The 17,556-nt window shown below is 36.9% G+C and overlaps 1 pseudogene; it reads left to right on the top strand.

Annotated features, from left to right (window-relative positions):
- The first annotated feature begins 707 nt into the window (after positions 1 to 707).
- LOC120121361 lies at positions 708 to 11,875 on the top strand (annotated as a pseudogene).
- Positions 11,876 to 17,556: the final 5,681 nt, after the last annotated feature.

Consider the following 17,556-nt stretch of genomic DNA (forward strand, 5'->3'; position numbering starts at 1 on the left):
ATGTTATTGTGATTCTTTTCTGGCTGCTGAAAGTTCATTGACAGCTCCCGAGAGGAGTTTTAATTAAATTGACGAGCTCTCTGGAAATGGAAGTTTGTCAAAATTCTATGGTGAAATGAGTAGTGGAGCTGTCCGAAAGATGTGTCTAATATGGCTGATCAAGAAGTTACGTGTTTGGTAGATACTACTAACAGGTTAGAAACTTTTGGTTGCGAGGTCAAAGGTTTGCATATGGCTTCATCCCATGCGTGTGGATCAAATAGCACCTATGGCCAGCTAGGTAGTTTTAGATGCGTTGATCCTGTTGCTTCTGGAGATGTTACCGACATGCTTCAGGGTTTTGAATCTGCTTCTCCTCACCAAGATAGCAACACAATTTCTCCAAGCTCTGGTAAACAAATGTCTTTGTGCAATGCAGAAATTCCTATTGAGATTCCAGGAGATGTATCAGTTGATTATCTGGAGGAAAATGATAAAACATCTGGAGCTCTAGATGCATCCAAGCTGCTCTAATGATAGCCTGATTCAGTTTGGGGATGGTGAAGATCAGTTCAAGAAGTCCGTCAAAGCTCTGAAGTTTGACACGTCACAAAAATTGTGCACGAGATGCTATTTTGAAGAAGGCATGCAGGAGATCTAGAAAGATATCTGATATAAGATTGACCACGGTATATCGTTGTGATGTTTTATTTTCTTCTACTCCTGGTATGAATGAACAAGATATTGACTCATGCCAGACTGACTTAAATTCAAATGAGGTCCAAGAATTATTTGAAACCGAGGGAAGCCTAGAAAAGTACTCATCTCTTGGGCCTTTCTTACATCATGAGGAAAAAAAAAGGCTCAAAATTTAAAGAAGATTTGTGGTAAGAATGATGGTTCGGAAAGTAGAAAGAAGAAATCAACTAAATGCCAAATTCAAGATGATGACCTGCTGGTTTCTGCAATTATAAGAAACAAAGACTTAAGCTTCAGTGCTACCAGATCTAGACTGAAGGCCCCAAAATTTAGAGCCCAGACCAAGCCCAAGAGAAAGAGGGGCCGTCCCAGGTTGCTTCCTAGAGGAAAGGGTAAAGGAGGGAAGCATGGTACTGAAATCAAGCTGTATAATGTAGGATCCAGAACAGTGCTCTCATGGTTGATCCTAGCTGGGTCATTTCAATGAATGATGTCATTCAATATCGGAACCCTAAGGATGATGTTATCGTTAAAGATGGTTTTGTTTCCTGGGATTGAATAACTTGCAATTGTTGCAACAATGTGCTATTAGTTTCTGAATTTAAGATTCATGCCGGATTCAAGTTTAACCATCCCTGCTTGAATCTTTACATGGAATCTGGCAAGCCTTTTACTTTATGTCAGCTACAAGCATGGTTTGCTAAGTACAAGTCCAAAAGATATGAGATCCAGAAAGTGGAAGCTGACGAAAATGATTGAAATGATGATTCTTGTGGTATATGTGGAGATGGTGGTGAACTGATTTGTTGTGACAACTGCCCTTCTACATCCCCCTTGCCTGTCTATGCAGGTTTGTCCTTTGCTCAATGTTCATTTTTTTTCCAGCGGACCAGCACTGACCTACACCTAGCTTGTAAATACTAGTGAAAAATGATTCTTGTTCCCTTCTTCTAAGGTTGCATAATTTTTTCTCTCGGTATTTATGACTTGCTTTTGATTGGTATTATGGAGTGAGTATTGGTTACTCGACCTCTTTTCCCTCTTTCTTTCCAAGAAAGTTGGTTTGGTATAGTTTTTTTTGTGTGTGGTTATTTTAACTTCTACTTATTTCATTTGCTTCAAATTGTTGCTTCCAGAAACTACCTGAGGGTGATTGGTATTGCTCAAATTGCACTTGTTGAATATGTGGGAATTTTGTTAATGATAAGGAAGCTTCAAGTTTGTTTGATGCATTCAAATGTTCCCAACGTGAACGCAAATGTAATCCCCCCCCCCCCAAAAAAAACACACAACCACCTTCAAACATGCCATTTCCTAAGAAAAGATTAAACTATTTGTGAAGACAGTATTGTTTGAAGTTATTTTAGGAAAGTCGTTTAGGAGCTATTTTAGGACAATATTTTAGGAGTTTGCTTTCTCTAATTTCGTCCCTAATTTCTTTTAATTTTAATTATGTTATTTAGGGAAGCAATATGTGTATATAGGAATCCTACCATTGGGAATAAGATCATTGAATTTTTAATGTGAGGCAGGCTAATATTTCTTGTTTTGGAAAATTTATTCCCTTTTTTTCCTCTTGTTTTAGTCTTCCCAGAGAGCACACCAAAGAAAATTCAGTTCAAAGAAAATGTTTGTCTATTTTGTTTCACAAAAACATCTGTAAATATACTTCCATGATCTAATATAGTAATTACATTAAATCGCTATGAACATTTTTTTGATAAGAAACGAGGCCTCGTTAAAAATCGCTATGAACATCATTCATATTTACCATTTAATTAATTTGTTTTTGTTTTGTTTATTTGTTTGCCTTTGTCTGTGAGTTTATGGTGCTTCTCTGGTGATTACCACTTCTTATTTTCTAATTTATCACAATGTTTGTAAACAGATCATAAGGAATGCTTGAATGATAAAAGTTGGTTCAAAGAAAAGGTTTCTAACACTTGGCTTTGTGGGCAAAGCTGTGAGAAGGTATTTTGTGATTCAAACTTCTTGACTCCGATTATGTTGCAAAGAATCTGTTGAATTAGCATATAGAAAATGCTTTCTGTATTCTTGACATGAGTTCAACTCTTTACCCTTTTTGTAACTTGTTTTTGTGTTTATCTAGTTAATAAATCAACAATATTTCAGTGGGTGTGAGTATCGAGTTATTAAACTGGCTTTTAAAGCTGCATGATAAATGCTGTCTTTGCAGCTTTTATTGATTAAAAAGGGCAATATGTACTGTTTATGTCTTTGTGACTGGTTGACCTTCTGTCTTCACGGTTTATTTCTCTGGTCTGGTCTTGTTATTGTCTAGGTTATTGATCTTTTGAAGCTCTGCCCCTTGTCTTGTTTACTTATTTTTATTTTATTATTATTATTTACAAACAAAATGTTGTATTTTTAGCTAGGTTGCTTCTCTGCTTTTGAACTTGACAATGTATGTGATTCATGTCAACTGAAGTGTTCCATCCTGCCATTACGAAAGATCTTGGCTTTGAAGGATCTATTTTAATTAACCTAAAAGGCAAGCAGATTCTGCACAGATATTGACCATGATTTTCTAGCTACAACTGTTAAGTGGAAGCTTTCTTATCCTCTGCCTCTTTTTGAATAACTTTCAGAGTCACAGTTAAAATAAAGAGAGAGAGAGAGAAAATGAGTGAGAGAGAGAGAAACGTAGAGAGAGAGAATTTTAAAAAAAAGTCAGTTCCCGTTGAGTGTTGGTCGGCGTTTATCGACAACCTGAGTAGGAGGGTTTCTCGTCATACTCTTAAGGAATTATTCTTAGTCCATGGTCCGGTTATGAGAGTTTTCATTCCCAATCAAATTAGAAATCCTAAGTACAGATTTTCCACCTTTGCTTTTGTTCATTTTAAGAGGGAGGAAGATTTAAGGAGGGATGTTGATGAGTTAAATGGGGTTGTGATTGATGGAAGGAAGATCTTAGTTAGTCCTGCCAGATTTAAGGATGATCGTTCAAGGTCAAGGGTGGTGCTTACTTCTTCAAACGAGGCTTCTGGTCAGATTAATGCAGATTCTTCGAAATCAAGAGAAAGAGAAAATATTATCAGAAGTAGAAGGGACGATAGAACTTATAGGGATGCTCTGATGTCAAATGGGATTACAAGGGGGTACAAAGAACTATTGTCTGAGGATGTCCAAAGGAGGAATGTCAAGAAAAACATTATGGAGATGCATATTCCATCAGAAAGTGCCAATTGGGTGAAGAGGTCGTTAACAGGGATTATCAAATACTCGTTTCAAGTTGAGTTCATTCGGAATGCCTTATTTAAGGAAGGCTATGATGTTCAAATTGCTAGATGGGGTTATGTTTGGAACTCTTGCGTTTTAGTTCTCAATTCCCATGAGGAGATGCTGGATTTATGGAGCAAAAAAGAAGAGGTTTTAAAACAGTGGTTTGAACGAGTGGAACCTTTACTGAATGAGGCCGGAGTTCCCATGGCCTTCTGCATGGCAGAATTAATAAGGGTTCCTTTGTTATGCTGTAATGAATCTTTCTTCGAGAAAATGGCTGGGAGATGGGGCAAAGTGGTAGGTATTCATGAGAGTATAAGGAAAAGAAAAGACCTTACAATGGCAAGAATTTTATTGAGGGTGGAAAGCCCCTTTGATGTTCCAGAGGTGATCACTCTTGGATCTTATGGAAGATCATTCAAAGTAAGTATTAAGATTGGATCAGCAAGTGAGTATTCAAGTTCGTTTTTCAGTAATTTTCCGGTGGAGGATTCCGATGAGGCATTTTCTGAAGAAATTAGGTCTGAGGAGGATGTAGACAGGTTGTTGTCAGATCATGGGGAAGGGGAGGCATGTGCAGCAAGGAAAAATCGTCTGTCAGTGGACAATTGGATTGAGCAGGGTGTGTTCAGTGGTTCTGGAGGAGTTAGTGAGAATAGACAGCTAGCAAGGCTTCCCTTAGATAGGAAAGGTATTAAATGTAGTCTACCAGAAAGTCAAAAGGTTGGGAGTTTAAAAGTTGGTGAGTTTGCAGGTTTGGGGATTAGAAGTCAACATTATTCGGCTGATGGGTCTCAGGCCCATTCTGAAGACTCTGGGCAGTCTGGGTCAAAAGATTTTTCGGGTTTCATTTCTGGGCCAGCATATATAGTTAATAAGTTTGGGGATTTTGTGGAGAACCTTAATTTAGCAGGAAAAAACAGGAAAACGTTTAAAGTATTGGAGAAGAGCCCAATTACAGAGAAGGTGGTTAATGCAGAAATAGAGGCTGAAGAAGAAAGTTTAAGGTTGGTTGAACCGGTTACAACTAATTTAGGAAACATCTCAAGGGGGATACAGTTACACCGTTCTAGAAGAAAGTTCTCATCTGAGAGTGAGGTGCTGGAAACTAGAAGTTTGAGCAGTTGCAAAAGGGTCTATAGCAGGTCGAGGGAAAGAAGATATTGGTATTGGAGATTTGTTGAACTTTACGAATGAAATAGGTGGCACCAAGGTTGGGCAGAGGAAGTTGGATGTGGACTCCAGCACTGCAAAACAGATTTGTTTTTCAACAGAGCTCATTGCTGATGGGAGTCTTCTTCCTAGCTTTGTTAATGGTCTTGGGGATGGGACCGTAGAGCGGGAGATTGAAGGTTACTGTTCTGAAGGTGAATGCTTAAGACCCAAATCTGGTTTGTTAATTAGAAGGAAGAGGAGAGCTAGAAGGATCCTGTTTCGAGAAGCTCTTGACCAGGTGAGCATTGATACAGCATCCTCCTCAGCTTTCTCGAGATTATTGAAAGAAGCTGTAGAAACTTGGGAGGTTAGTAAGCTTTTGGGAGTATCTTTTAAGGAAGGGAAAGAAGCATTTTTGGATAAAATCATAGCTCTAGAGAAAGGCTTGATTGGGATTAATCAAGGTTTGGTTGATTGAGGGTTTTGTTTGTACCTTGTTCCCTTTATGAAGATGTCAAAGTTAGTAATATGTTCATGGAATGTTAGGGGTCTGGGGGAAAATGAAAAAAAAGAGGGCTGTTCAGAATTTAGTCACTAGCTTAAATCCTACTTTCCTTTGGTTGCAAGAAACTAAGACTGAAAAATTTAAGAGGTCTTTCTTTAGGAGAAGTGGGATTAATAAGCTTAAAGGAGTTTTGGAATCTCCTTCAGTTGGATCAGCGGGGGGCCTGTTGTGTTGTTGGGATGACAATATCTTTGAGTTGGAGAGTCAGTTTATTAGTAGGAGATTTATAGCTACCTTTGGTAAATTCCGGAATAAAAACTTCAGTTGTGGTTTCATTAATGTATACGGTCCAGCAGTGGAGGAAGAGAAAGCTGGTTTTTTTGAAGAATTAAGCAGTTTTCTTAGTGGATAGAATTTTCCCGTTTGTGTGGGAGGGGACTTCAATGTTTATTTACAAGAAAATGAGAAGATAGGCAGAGGCCAAAGTAGGAGCTCAATGGAGATCTTTAATGACTTCATTCTTCATACGGGCTTAATTGATCTTCCTATAAATGGGGGAAGGTTCACTTGGTGTAATAACCAAGAGAATCCCACGTTTGTAAGATTAGATCGTTTTTTGGTTGACAGTCAATTTCTAGCGTTATTTCCGGACATTTTACAGTCTCTTCTACCAAGATCATTGTCAGATCACAATGCCATAATTCTTGTGAATAAAGGAGTGGACTGGGGTCAAAAACCGTTTAGAATGTTCAACTATTTGATGGATGAGGAGGGTTTTGAGGATATGGTTATTTCTTCTATTCAGAGTTCTAAGAAAAGTCAGAAGAAGGTAGGTGCTTTTAGTCTTTTAAGGAGTGCCAAACATGCAATTAAAAAGTGGTCTGGAAACAGAGACAAGTATCCAGGAGACTTGATTTCTGAGTTAGATAAGAAAATTTCGAAGATAGAGGCTGATATTCAACAAAAGCAGGGTGCTGTCGATAGTGAGATATTAACTGAGTTGAATAATTGTAGAGCAGAGTTGTGGAAGCTGCAGAAGATCCAAGAGCAGATTTGGTTTCAGTATTCGAGATCTAAATGGATTGAAGACGGAGATCGCAACACTAAATACTTCCATACCTGTGCTACGGTTAGGAAGAAGAGGAATGCACTGGTGGCACTTAATTTTAGAGGAGAAATAGTTGAAGACCCAATTGCTATTAAGGACATTGTGAAGGATTATTTTTTTAAGATCTACAATAACCGATCTACTCTAGAAATTGATGAATTAAATTTGGATTTTTCCAGATTTTCTTTGGAGCAGAATCAGTTCTTAGAGCAGGAATTTTCAGAGGAGGAAGTTTGGGATGTTGTGAAGTCTTGTGGGAGTAACAAAGCTCCGGGTCCCGATGGCTTTAATATGGGTTTTTTCAAGAGGTTTTGGCAGGTCCTTAAGGAAGATATTATGATCTTCTTTAAGAAGTTTTACTTGGGGAAGGATTGGGAACATGGAATAAATCACACTTTCATCACTCTTATTCCGAAAATTTCAAACATTGGCGGTTTGGACGATTATAGACCTATTAGCTTAGTTGGTGGTTTGTACAAGATCCTCTCTAAATGTCTGTCAAGGAGACTTAGGAGCTGCATTTCAGATTTGATCAGTCCATGTCAATTCGCTTTTATTCCCGGTCGACAAATCTTGGATTGTTCCCTTATAGCCAATGAAGGGATTGACTTTTGGAAGAAGAATGGTTTAAAAGGATGTGTTTTTAAAGCTGATTTCAAGAAGGCATATGATACTCTTGACTGGCTTATTTTGTTCAAAATTATGAAGGAAATGGGATTTGGTTCTAGATGGATAGGGTGGATTTCGAAGTGCATCACTTCAGCAACTGTTTCAGTCTTGGTGAATGGGGTTCCAACCGAGGAAATCCCAATGGCTAAAGGTCTTCGTCAAGGCTGTTCTTTGTCTCCGTTGTTGTTTAATATAGTTGGGGAACTATTGAATTTATTGATACTTAAAGCTGTTTCAGGGGGTCTCTTTTCGAGTTTGATGATTAGAAATGAGGAGAAGAATTTTAATTTAACACATCTACAATTTGCTGACGACCTTATAATATTCTGTGGTGCGTCGAAAAAACAGATCTTGAATGTGAAGAGGGTGCTTCGAGTGTTTGAGATTATTTCTGGACTTCAGTTGAACTTGAAGAAGTGCAAATTGTTTGGGGTGAATTTAAGGGAAGAGGAAATTAAGGATTGGGCAGCTTCGATTGGATGTTCAGTGGGTTATTTTCCCTCTGAATATTTGGGACTCCCTCTTGGTCCACACAGGAACTCTAACATTCTGTGGGATCCAGTGGTTCAAAGCTTCAATAAGAGGTTAGCAGGCTGGAAAGGCTCTTCTTTGTCACTGGCGGGCAGGCTGGTTTTGATTAAATCAGTCCTATGTTCACTTCCTATATACTATTTGTCATTATTTAAGGTTCCAGCTTCAGTATACAAGACCCTAAACTCTATTATGTCAAATTTTTTATGGGGTGGAGGAGGTGGGAGAAAGAAAATCCATTGGGTAAGCTGGTCCAGCGTTTGTAAACCAAAAATTGAAGGAGGCTTGGGAGTTCCTAATTTAAATACGATGAATAGGATTTTATTGGAAAAGTGGGCTTGGAGGTTTGCTATTGAGAGGAAGGCGGTTTGGAGGGAAATGATTTGCACTAAATACAAATTGGATTCTTCATTGATGCAGCTTGATAGTAAGGTTTCTCCTAAATCTTCTTGGATATGGAGATCTTTGGTGAATAATCATTTTAAGGCTGATTCGATGGGCTGTAGTATCAGAAGCAATTATAGCTACAAAATTGGCAATGGGAGGAATATTCGGTTTTGGCAAGACAATTGGGCATTGGATCATCCTTTGAGGGTCATGTTCCCTAGACTATTCTCTATTGCAGTGAACAAAACTGGAAGATTATTTCAGTTTGGGGATTACAGTTCTGGGGGCTGGTTTTGGAACGTCCAGTTGAGAAGGGAGTTGAATGACTGGGAATTTGAACAATGGTCAAACTTGATGGCTGTTATTTCAGATTTTTCTGTTTCTACTGATGCGGTTGATGAACTGTTGTGGAAGGGGAATGGAGAAGGGGTTTTCAATGTTAAATCATGTGCCAATCTATATTATTAGGGTATTTCTGATTTGGAGGAAGCTAATTTTTGGAAATCTATTGTTTGGAGGGGCCTGCTGCCTCCAAGAGTGGAGACTTTTCTTTGGCAAGTTATCTTAAAGAAGCTGGCAGTGAAGACAGCTCTGGTTAAGAGAGGTGTTCAGGGCATAAATGATTCTATGTGTCCTTTTTGTAATCTAGAAGAAGAGTCTTCATCTCATCTATTTTTTTCATGTTCAGTTGTTTGGCCAATATGGACTAAATTCATGGGTTATTGGAATTTTCAGTCTGTTTTTCATGAAGATGCAAAAAAATTCCTAGTAGCATGGACTAACTTAAAGACCAACTCTATGATGTGGTCATTTATCCCTGGAGTGGTCTTATGGACAATATGGAAAACTAGGAATTATATAGTGTTTGAAGGAGGGAAGTTTGATCGAGCAGAAATATTCTATCTAGCTAGGTGCAGACTTGCTTCATGGTTTCTAGCTAGGGAAACTCAGATTTCTATTTCCAAGGATGCTCTTATTGCCGACCCGTCCTTAGTGGATTCTTGCTCGTCTGATACTAATCGGATTTCAACTAAGGTTCCTTGGTCCCCTCCTCCAGAGGGTTTTATTAAACTTAATGTGGATGCGGCTACTTCTAGTGATTGGAAGAGGAGTGGTTTAGGTGGTGTTCTGAAAGATAATTCTGGTTCGATTCTCGGCTCCTTCAAAGACCCTGCTGGTCTGGGACCTCCAACTTTGATGGAATTGAAAGCTATCCTAAAGGGGTTATTTTATTATGAATCTATTCGCCACAGATTTAAAGAGAGATTGATTATCGAGAGTGATAGTAAGGTGGCAATTGGTTGGGTCAAGGATGTTGGTTCTTGTCCTGTCGTTTATGTTCAAGTTGTTAAGGAAATTATTCAAAAGCTTAGTGTTTATGAAGGTCTTATTAGATGGGTTAGTAGAACAGCCAACATAGAGGCGGATGTTCTAGCTAAGGCTGGTATTGGTTGAGTATTATGTTCTGTTAAGGGCTGGTTCTTTTTGGCTTTTTATCTCTGGAGGGAGATTTGACTTTGTATTACTTTGTAATGTTTTAAGATTAATGAACTCCTAGGGCACTCTTTTCCTCCTTCCGCTGATTAAGGAACTACTTTCAAGTTCCGTTAATCATGAAGGGGGTTTTTAGTGAGGCCTACTATTCCTATAAAAAAAAAGTGGTTGCTTTGTGCCTTGTCTTATGTGGCCTAGCATTTTCCACGTTATCTGTCTTTTAAGTTCTGATGCATGGTTCACTCGTATTTGCAGCTATACTTAGGTCTTAGTTATCGTCTTGGGAAGATTAATCACCTTCTTGATGGCATTTCTTGGACACCTCTTAAATGTATTCACGAAGATCAAATAGTTAACTCCCCTCAAAGGCTTGCCCTGAAGGCAGAATGCAACTCAAAATTGGCTGTCGCTTTGTCTCTCATGGAAGAATGCTTTCAGTCCATGGTTGATCCAAGAACAGGGGTAGATATGCTACCCCAACTCTTGTGCAGTTGGGGGTGAGTTACCCAGTTTTTTTTTTTTTTAAATGATAAAATTTCCTTTCATCTAATTATCTTCAACGTTAGGGGCTTGGCTTTTACATTTCCACATTTCCTCCTTTTCCCTCCTTTGCAGTCATACATTTCAGTTTCAAAATGTGCTTGCTGCTTAGACATGTCTTGTTCTACAATGCTTGTAATTTTTTATTTCCTGCTTGCAAGACTGCTTATGATTTGTGATCCTGTTGTTGTTCCAATGATCAGGTCCAATTTTGCACGCCTTGATTTTTTTTTTGGATTTTATAGGCTTGTCTTAGAGAAGAATGTCATGTTATTTGATATTGTTATACGGATCTATTTGATATTTCAATTATTTCTTTAACTCGGCATGTCATGTTGTCCCTTGTTTCTTTCAGAATGTAATATAACATCAAGTTTTGACGTGGAATTCTTGTATATATGTGCGTCTATTTCATGGTGTGAGAATAGTGAACGTCTAGTCTTTCTAGATTTTGCTACTCTGTTTTAAGAAACAGGAAGCATTGGAGTCATTTTTAAGTACGAACAGTATATGAGGGTATGACCCTTCAAGGGACCTACCATATATGGAAAAATTATAAAAAGTTGAATATTTTGTGTCACTTACACCCCAATCCTAGTACATAGGGCATTATGATAGTTTGAGGTGGAACTAACATATGTTATTAAGATATTTTGAAGTGAACGTACTTATTTAGCGAGTTAAATTTTCGAAAAAGAAACTCACATTTTCCGAGTTTAATAATTTAATCAGCTTGGGACCTATTTGGTGAACGTTTCTGTTTACTGTCAGTCTTTCTCTGCCATTTGGTCTAGGATTCACGGGGTAACAGTGCAGAGATGCCTCTTATTGTAACTTGCAGCAACTACCGTCGTCAAGGAATGTGTCGACGCCTTATGATAGTTATTGAAGAGGTACTCAAGGCACAAATTGTTTCTTTTATTTAACATTTTAAACTCGTAAATTCCTAACCGATACACTGTAGACGTCGTTACTAATGTCTTTTTTTGTGACGTTTTTCTTTGTTCATCATCTGGATCGATGCTACCTCTAGTTGTTCATCTCATTCAAGGTTAAAAAGCTGGTTATAACTGGTATTTCGAACTTAGTGGAAACATGGACCAAGTGTTTTGGCTTCTCGCCGGTGGAGGACGATGAAAAAAAATGCTAAGAAAGATAAACTTGATGGTGTTTTCCCAGAACTATATTTTGGTTACGAAGACCTTGTTTCGAGAATCAACTGTAGTCATTGACAAAATAGAAACTGAACTTGTCAGAGACAATAATCCGCAAGAATCGGGAATTGATGGCAAAAAGGAAATCAAGATCACTTTTCCTGGTGGAGAGGATCCTAGGTAAAAAACAGCCTTAGGAGTTACAGAAACCGGTAGATTAGGTATCAATGCAATGGGAGAGCCGGTCGATGACCAAAACCGTTGCTCGACTGAGCTGGAAGACAGGCTTAGAGTCTATGTCGAGAAACCCTCGCTTGCAGAAATTAACACTGCAGCCGAATCTTACTGCTCTTACAGTGACAACGAAGCAGGTAGCAAACCGAAAGTGGAGTCCGAGCAGCAGTCGGATGCAAGTAAAAAGAGGAGTATAGACAGTAGCTGGCTTGAGAATCAAGAAAGTAGCAGTTCCAAAATTTTAGGCCATTAGTTTGTAGTGTTTTAAGACATTTTGTGTTTCTGTAGAACAGCTACAGGTATTTTGATGTTCTAAGTAGCAATAAAATTGTAAATTCCAAAAATCCGCCATGTTTTTCTCTCTATCCACCGAAAAAGCAACACAAACACAACTCTACTATCATATAGCCTTCTTATTTATTTATGGGTTAACTACGTGTTGTTTTGTTTATTCAACGTTTCCACAAGTATCGGAACAGAGAAACCGACCAGCCCGGTTTCTTTGACATTGGTCAGTTTGGTGCCTGTGGACTCCTGGACACTGTTTTCTCGTGAGGTCATGTAATAAATTTAAATTTGGTGTTTTAATTTAGGTGGATTATAGTTCCATTTTGTACTCGTTTGTTTATTTATTTGCTTTAATGTATTCGTTTATCTTAAATAGAGGTTTGTTGTATTTCCGAATATGGTAAATTAAAATTAATCTCAATTATTGTTTTTTTCCGTTTATGAATCCAACTCTAACTCTAAAATTGTCATCTTTGTCAATTCCAATCCAACTCTAACGTTTAGGCTAGGTAGAACAAAAGCAGTTAAAAGTTTATTCTCGATTGAATTTGGACTCGTTATAAACAAATAAAAATTTAAAAACCTAATGTCTCAACATTGTAAATAGACGCATATATGTGCTGAAAGCACGTATCCTCGTCAGCCACCATTAAGGTTAGTTTCCCCGCCTTGATTTCTGAATTTTTCAATCAAGAAAAGTGGATTGGGAATATCTCTCTGAATTGTGTCTTCTTACTATTCTTGAGAAGACAGATCAACCGATCAGCCAAATTCAATTCGGTACCGTTGGTAGGCATTGGAATTCTATATTCCATTCTTTTCTCGATTATAGAAGACGCTCATACACAAATCTGGTTCCAATGCTTTTGATTCCGTCCACGAAGAGCAGCACAAAGGGAAAATTATAATACTTACAAGCGGAATCAAAAATCTCCAAAATTGAACTGCCAAAGCCTTACACATGGAGATATTGTGGGTCTTGTTATGGTTGGTTAGCTGCGCTAGACGAGGGTGGGATTATAACTCTTTCAAACCCTTTTAGAAAGGTAAGTAGCATCCGTCTTCCTCGACTTGAAACCATAGATAATTTTGATGCCACTATGTACCCGCTTATGATCACTAAGGTTGTGTTATCAGATGACCCTTTGTTGTATCCGGACAGTTATGTTGTTGTCGTTATCTATGCCACCGATATGCAATTAGCTGTTCACAAATCTGGCCATAAAGATTGGGTATACATCGATAGGGATGGATTTAGTGAATTTAATTTCACTGATATACTATTTCATAAAAGTTTAGTATATGCCGTAGGACATTGGAACAACTTATTGTCTTTCGATATTAAAGGCATTGGAGATGATGAAATTTCAAAATCGCCAAAATTGAATGTACTCCTGCCAAATGTTTATAAAGAGAATGATTAGTCAGAGCGAACTTATCTCGTTAAGTCATCTATGGGAAATATATACCCTATTCATAAGCATTTGGATTTTGAAGAGGTAGAAGAATATAAATATGCTCATTCTATAGAGAGATTCGATGCTTTCAAGTTGGTTTTGGATGATGAAAATGGAGCATTGCTCGAGAGGAAAGAGGTTAATCATATTGATGGTGATATTGTGTTTCTGGGTGATAATAGAACTTTGGCAGTATCGGCTCTGAATTTTCTTGAAGGTCAACCTAATTCATTATATTTTACTGATGATCATTTTTATGCCAATACATATCAGCCGCTTGGTCCTCGAAATATTGGTATTTTTCATTTGAAAGATAGAAGCTTTGAGAAATATTATCAATTCAAAATCTTCACACAAAGGTCTTCCTCCGTACATTTGGATACCAACACCACTTGAATTTAAGTCGAGATTGTCATTGTTATAGTCTATGTTATGTTTGTCATTGTTGAATTGTACTTTATTATTATATATTCGCCTTGTTTGAATATTTAGTAAGTTTTAAGATTTTATTAATCAAGCCAACCAGTAATTTTTAAGATTTTATTTAATTTTAAAGTTTTAGGGACTGTTTGTTTACTTCAGAATGATTAAGCGCTGAATGATTCAAATGTTGAATGATTCAGAGGCTCTGAATGTGACATGTTGTTTGATGACTGACTCTGAATGATTCAGAATGTACTTCTGTGCTGAATCATTCAGCACTGTTTTGCTGAATCAGTCAGCACTGAATCATTCAGAGGTGCAAAACAAACGCGCTGAATGCTGAACGGTTCAACATTCAGCGCTGAATGGTTCCATTAAGAGGCAAACAAACAGCCCCTTAGTATGGATTTATTTGATTAATTTATTATGATCTGACGTGATGTAGGTATAAAAATTCAATCGGTAAATGAGAACAATGAAGATCTTAATCTATTGGTCCTTGTATTTTGTAACGTTAAAGTACCAATGCATGTGATATAGAATGTGATTGATATAATTTTAAAGCTGAGATAACCCAGAAACATGCACAATATTATTGGAACATAGCATCATGAAGAAATCATTATTAAGGAAATAATGTCAATATGACAGCGAAATACACTTGCAACTTTGACATTAAAATTCTGTTGGGTCCGCACCATCAGTGGTTAAATAGATACTATTTGTAATCACTTTAGATTAATAAAAAGAAAGATTTGTTAGATTCATTTTATTCGTCGATCAGATGCCACAGGAGGCATGCTACAGGCGTTGATGTCATCACAAGATTGACCTACATAGGCACCTTAGGACACAATATGGATCAAAAGGCCATCGATTTTGGAGAGGACTATTAACCAGATTGGAGGAGCTTGATAGAATAGTACATTGCCTCTATACAATATGGTATTTTATACGCTTGTGTACACTGCGAGTCATGAACAAGTTAACCCTTCTCAGAACATTGCGTGTAAGATTCATTTTTCCCATAGAATTATAAGTCCAAATATGCATATTATAGAATCGAGTGATGCCAGAAAATTTCTAGTTTTCTTTTGTATGATTGCAAATCTATAAAGCAAAAATAAAAGAAAACAATGAATTCATTTGGTTTTACCCTCACTTCTAAATTCAGTAAAATTTCTGCAGGTTTTTAGTTTTGTTTATGAATTAAGGTCTTCAATAATATAAAATTCAGATGTACATACTAATATGTAGTTTAGTAGTCATGAAAAATGGTTGCTTCTTTATTGAACTATGATAACTTTCTGAATGAATTGAACGGCACTCGTCAGGTCTTTAGAATGAAAATGAATCCAGTAAAAACACCAAATACCTCAAAAATGATAGGAACCAGGGCCCAACTAGAAGAGTGACACTTATCTAGAATCATCTTAAATGCATGTACTCAGGGCCGGTCCAATGAATTTTAATGCCCTGGGCGAGATAATAATTTTATGCCCCTACCGTATAATAGACAAAACAAAGGAAGGAATTATATGATATGACAAGTTCTGATCTTTCTCCACAAAAGCCAATCATTTTACTGTGAATTCAACTTGAACTCACTTCTAGAGTTAAAAACAAGGATGATAATTTTTTTCGGACAAGAATGGTGAAACAACAGACTGCTTTTCATTTGAGTTTGGAGAACCATAAACAGGCCTCTTGGCAGATTCATGAATTGTTCCCCAAGCAAGACCAGCGCCTAATGCATCAAAGCTTTTGATGTTAAACAAATAACTAGTTAGAAAAGTAGCAAAAAAGGAACATATAATTTAGCAGTAGCAATAAATGATAAAACATTAAAAGAAATACACGCAATTTACCCAAATGCTCTAGAAAATGGAGTAGCGGGAACCTTCCTTTCTCTTGGCCTCCGTCTTTTCACAAGTACTGGCGCCTCTGCTGCCGTTGTCACCACTTCGACACCGTCCCCTTTAATAATATCATAGCATGTAACATGTTTTTATTTTTCCGGAAAAGGGTTAGATGTCTTAAGTTCAAGTGACTAGAAAAACTAATCGAGCTCTATAATGTAACCTGCATCTTTTGTGGTATATATGTGATGTATTGTCTGTTAGGTATTTCTTGCAGATGGTAGCAAACTGCTTGATTTATTAGGGCGGCATATTGTTTGTCGTTTATTTAAAATCCAGTCAAGATATGATACTTGCATGCTTGTTAAATATTAGAAACTGATGCCCGGACCTTAAATGCTGCCCTGGGTCGTCGCCCATCAGGCACATGTATTGGGCCGACCCTGCATGTACTTCATATCTTTACTCTTATTAATTATGCATGATATTTATTCACACTGATTTTGCATGATATTTACTCATGCTGGTTTTGCATGTAATACTCAATTTCTCCCTATATATACCCTCAACACCATATACAACTCGCACCATTTATCAATGTTCTACTAATTAATCAATTATGAAATTGTCAATCATCTTATTTGGTCTTTAGAATGAAAATGAAACCAATAAAAACACCAAATACCTCAAAAATGATAGAAACCAGGGCCCAACTAGATGACCGACACATATCAAGAATCATCTCAAATACATGTACACCATATATTTACTCGTATTGATTATGCATGATATTTATTCACACTGATTTTGCATGATATTTACTCATGCTGGTTTTGCATGTACTACTCAATTTCTCCCTATATATACCCTCAACACCATATACAACTCGCACCATTTATCAATATTCTTCTAATTAATCAAAAACTATTCAAAACTCATTGTAATGGCATCCAAAGCGAATGAGAGCAGTTCAAGAAAGGATTGTGATGGCTTTTGTCACATTTGTGGGTATAAGCTTTGCAATTCGAAGGGCTTGCTTAATCACTTGAAGAAACATGAGGAAAAAATATCATTAAGGTTCAAATGTAGCCTTTGTGAGCGTGGTTTCCCAACAAAAGAATAAAGGGATGAGCATCGTAATAAGGGTCATTAATTAAGATGTTTCACCTAGTTATGTGTACTCTTTTCCTCCATAGGTTAAGAGAGATTTTTAACGAGGCACATATGTTATATTTAAGTATTATTAATAAATTACTTTACTGATGAAGAAAAAAATTAGTGTTGTTTGATGTTTTTGTTGTCTTCTTTGGATTCATATGAGTGTTGTTGGGTTCTAGTTTATTAGTATGTTGTTTTATTTTCTTCTTAATCAATGAAATGTGTGTTTGTTTGAAATATTTCTCAGTGTGTTTCCCCCTAAGTTTCCATGTTTGATGAAAGCAGTTCGTTTCGAGCTCATAGACACTATTAAACTTTTTGATTCGATTTAACTTTAAAAAATTCACTCGACTTGACTCGATCCATAATTTCATAAATTTGAATTGATTTGAAAAGAAATTCAAATAAATTTTGAGCTATAAAATAGGACTTGAATAACTCGAATTTTTAGTAATTAGTGGTTTGGTATTAAAATTCGAGTCAAACCCTCAAGTCTACATGATATATGCATATGCCATATGAAAAAATATGATGAAATATATTTATATATCATATATGGTTATAGAAATCAGTTTATATTAGTATCAATTAATATCATAACATTATAAATATTTATAATTAAATTTATACATAAATTGGAATAACTTGACTCGATTAGAATTTTATAAACTCG

The sequence above is a fragment of the Hibiscus syriacus genome, unplaced genomic scaffold (assembly GCF_006381635.1).
Source record: "Hibiscus syriacus cultivar Baekdansim isolate YM2019G1 unplaced genomic scaffold, ASM638163v2 tig00110372_pilon, whole genome shotgun sequence".
In the NCBI taxonomy this organism is placed as follows: domain Eukaryota; kingdom Viridiplantae; phylum Streptophyta; class Magnoliopsida; order Malvales; family Malvaceae; genus Hibiscus; species Hibiscus syriacus.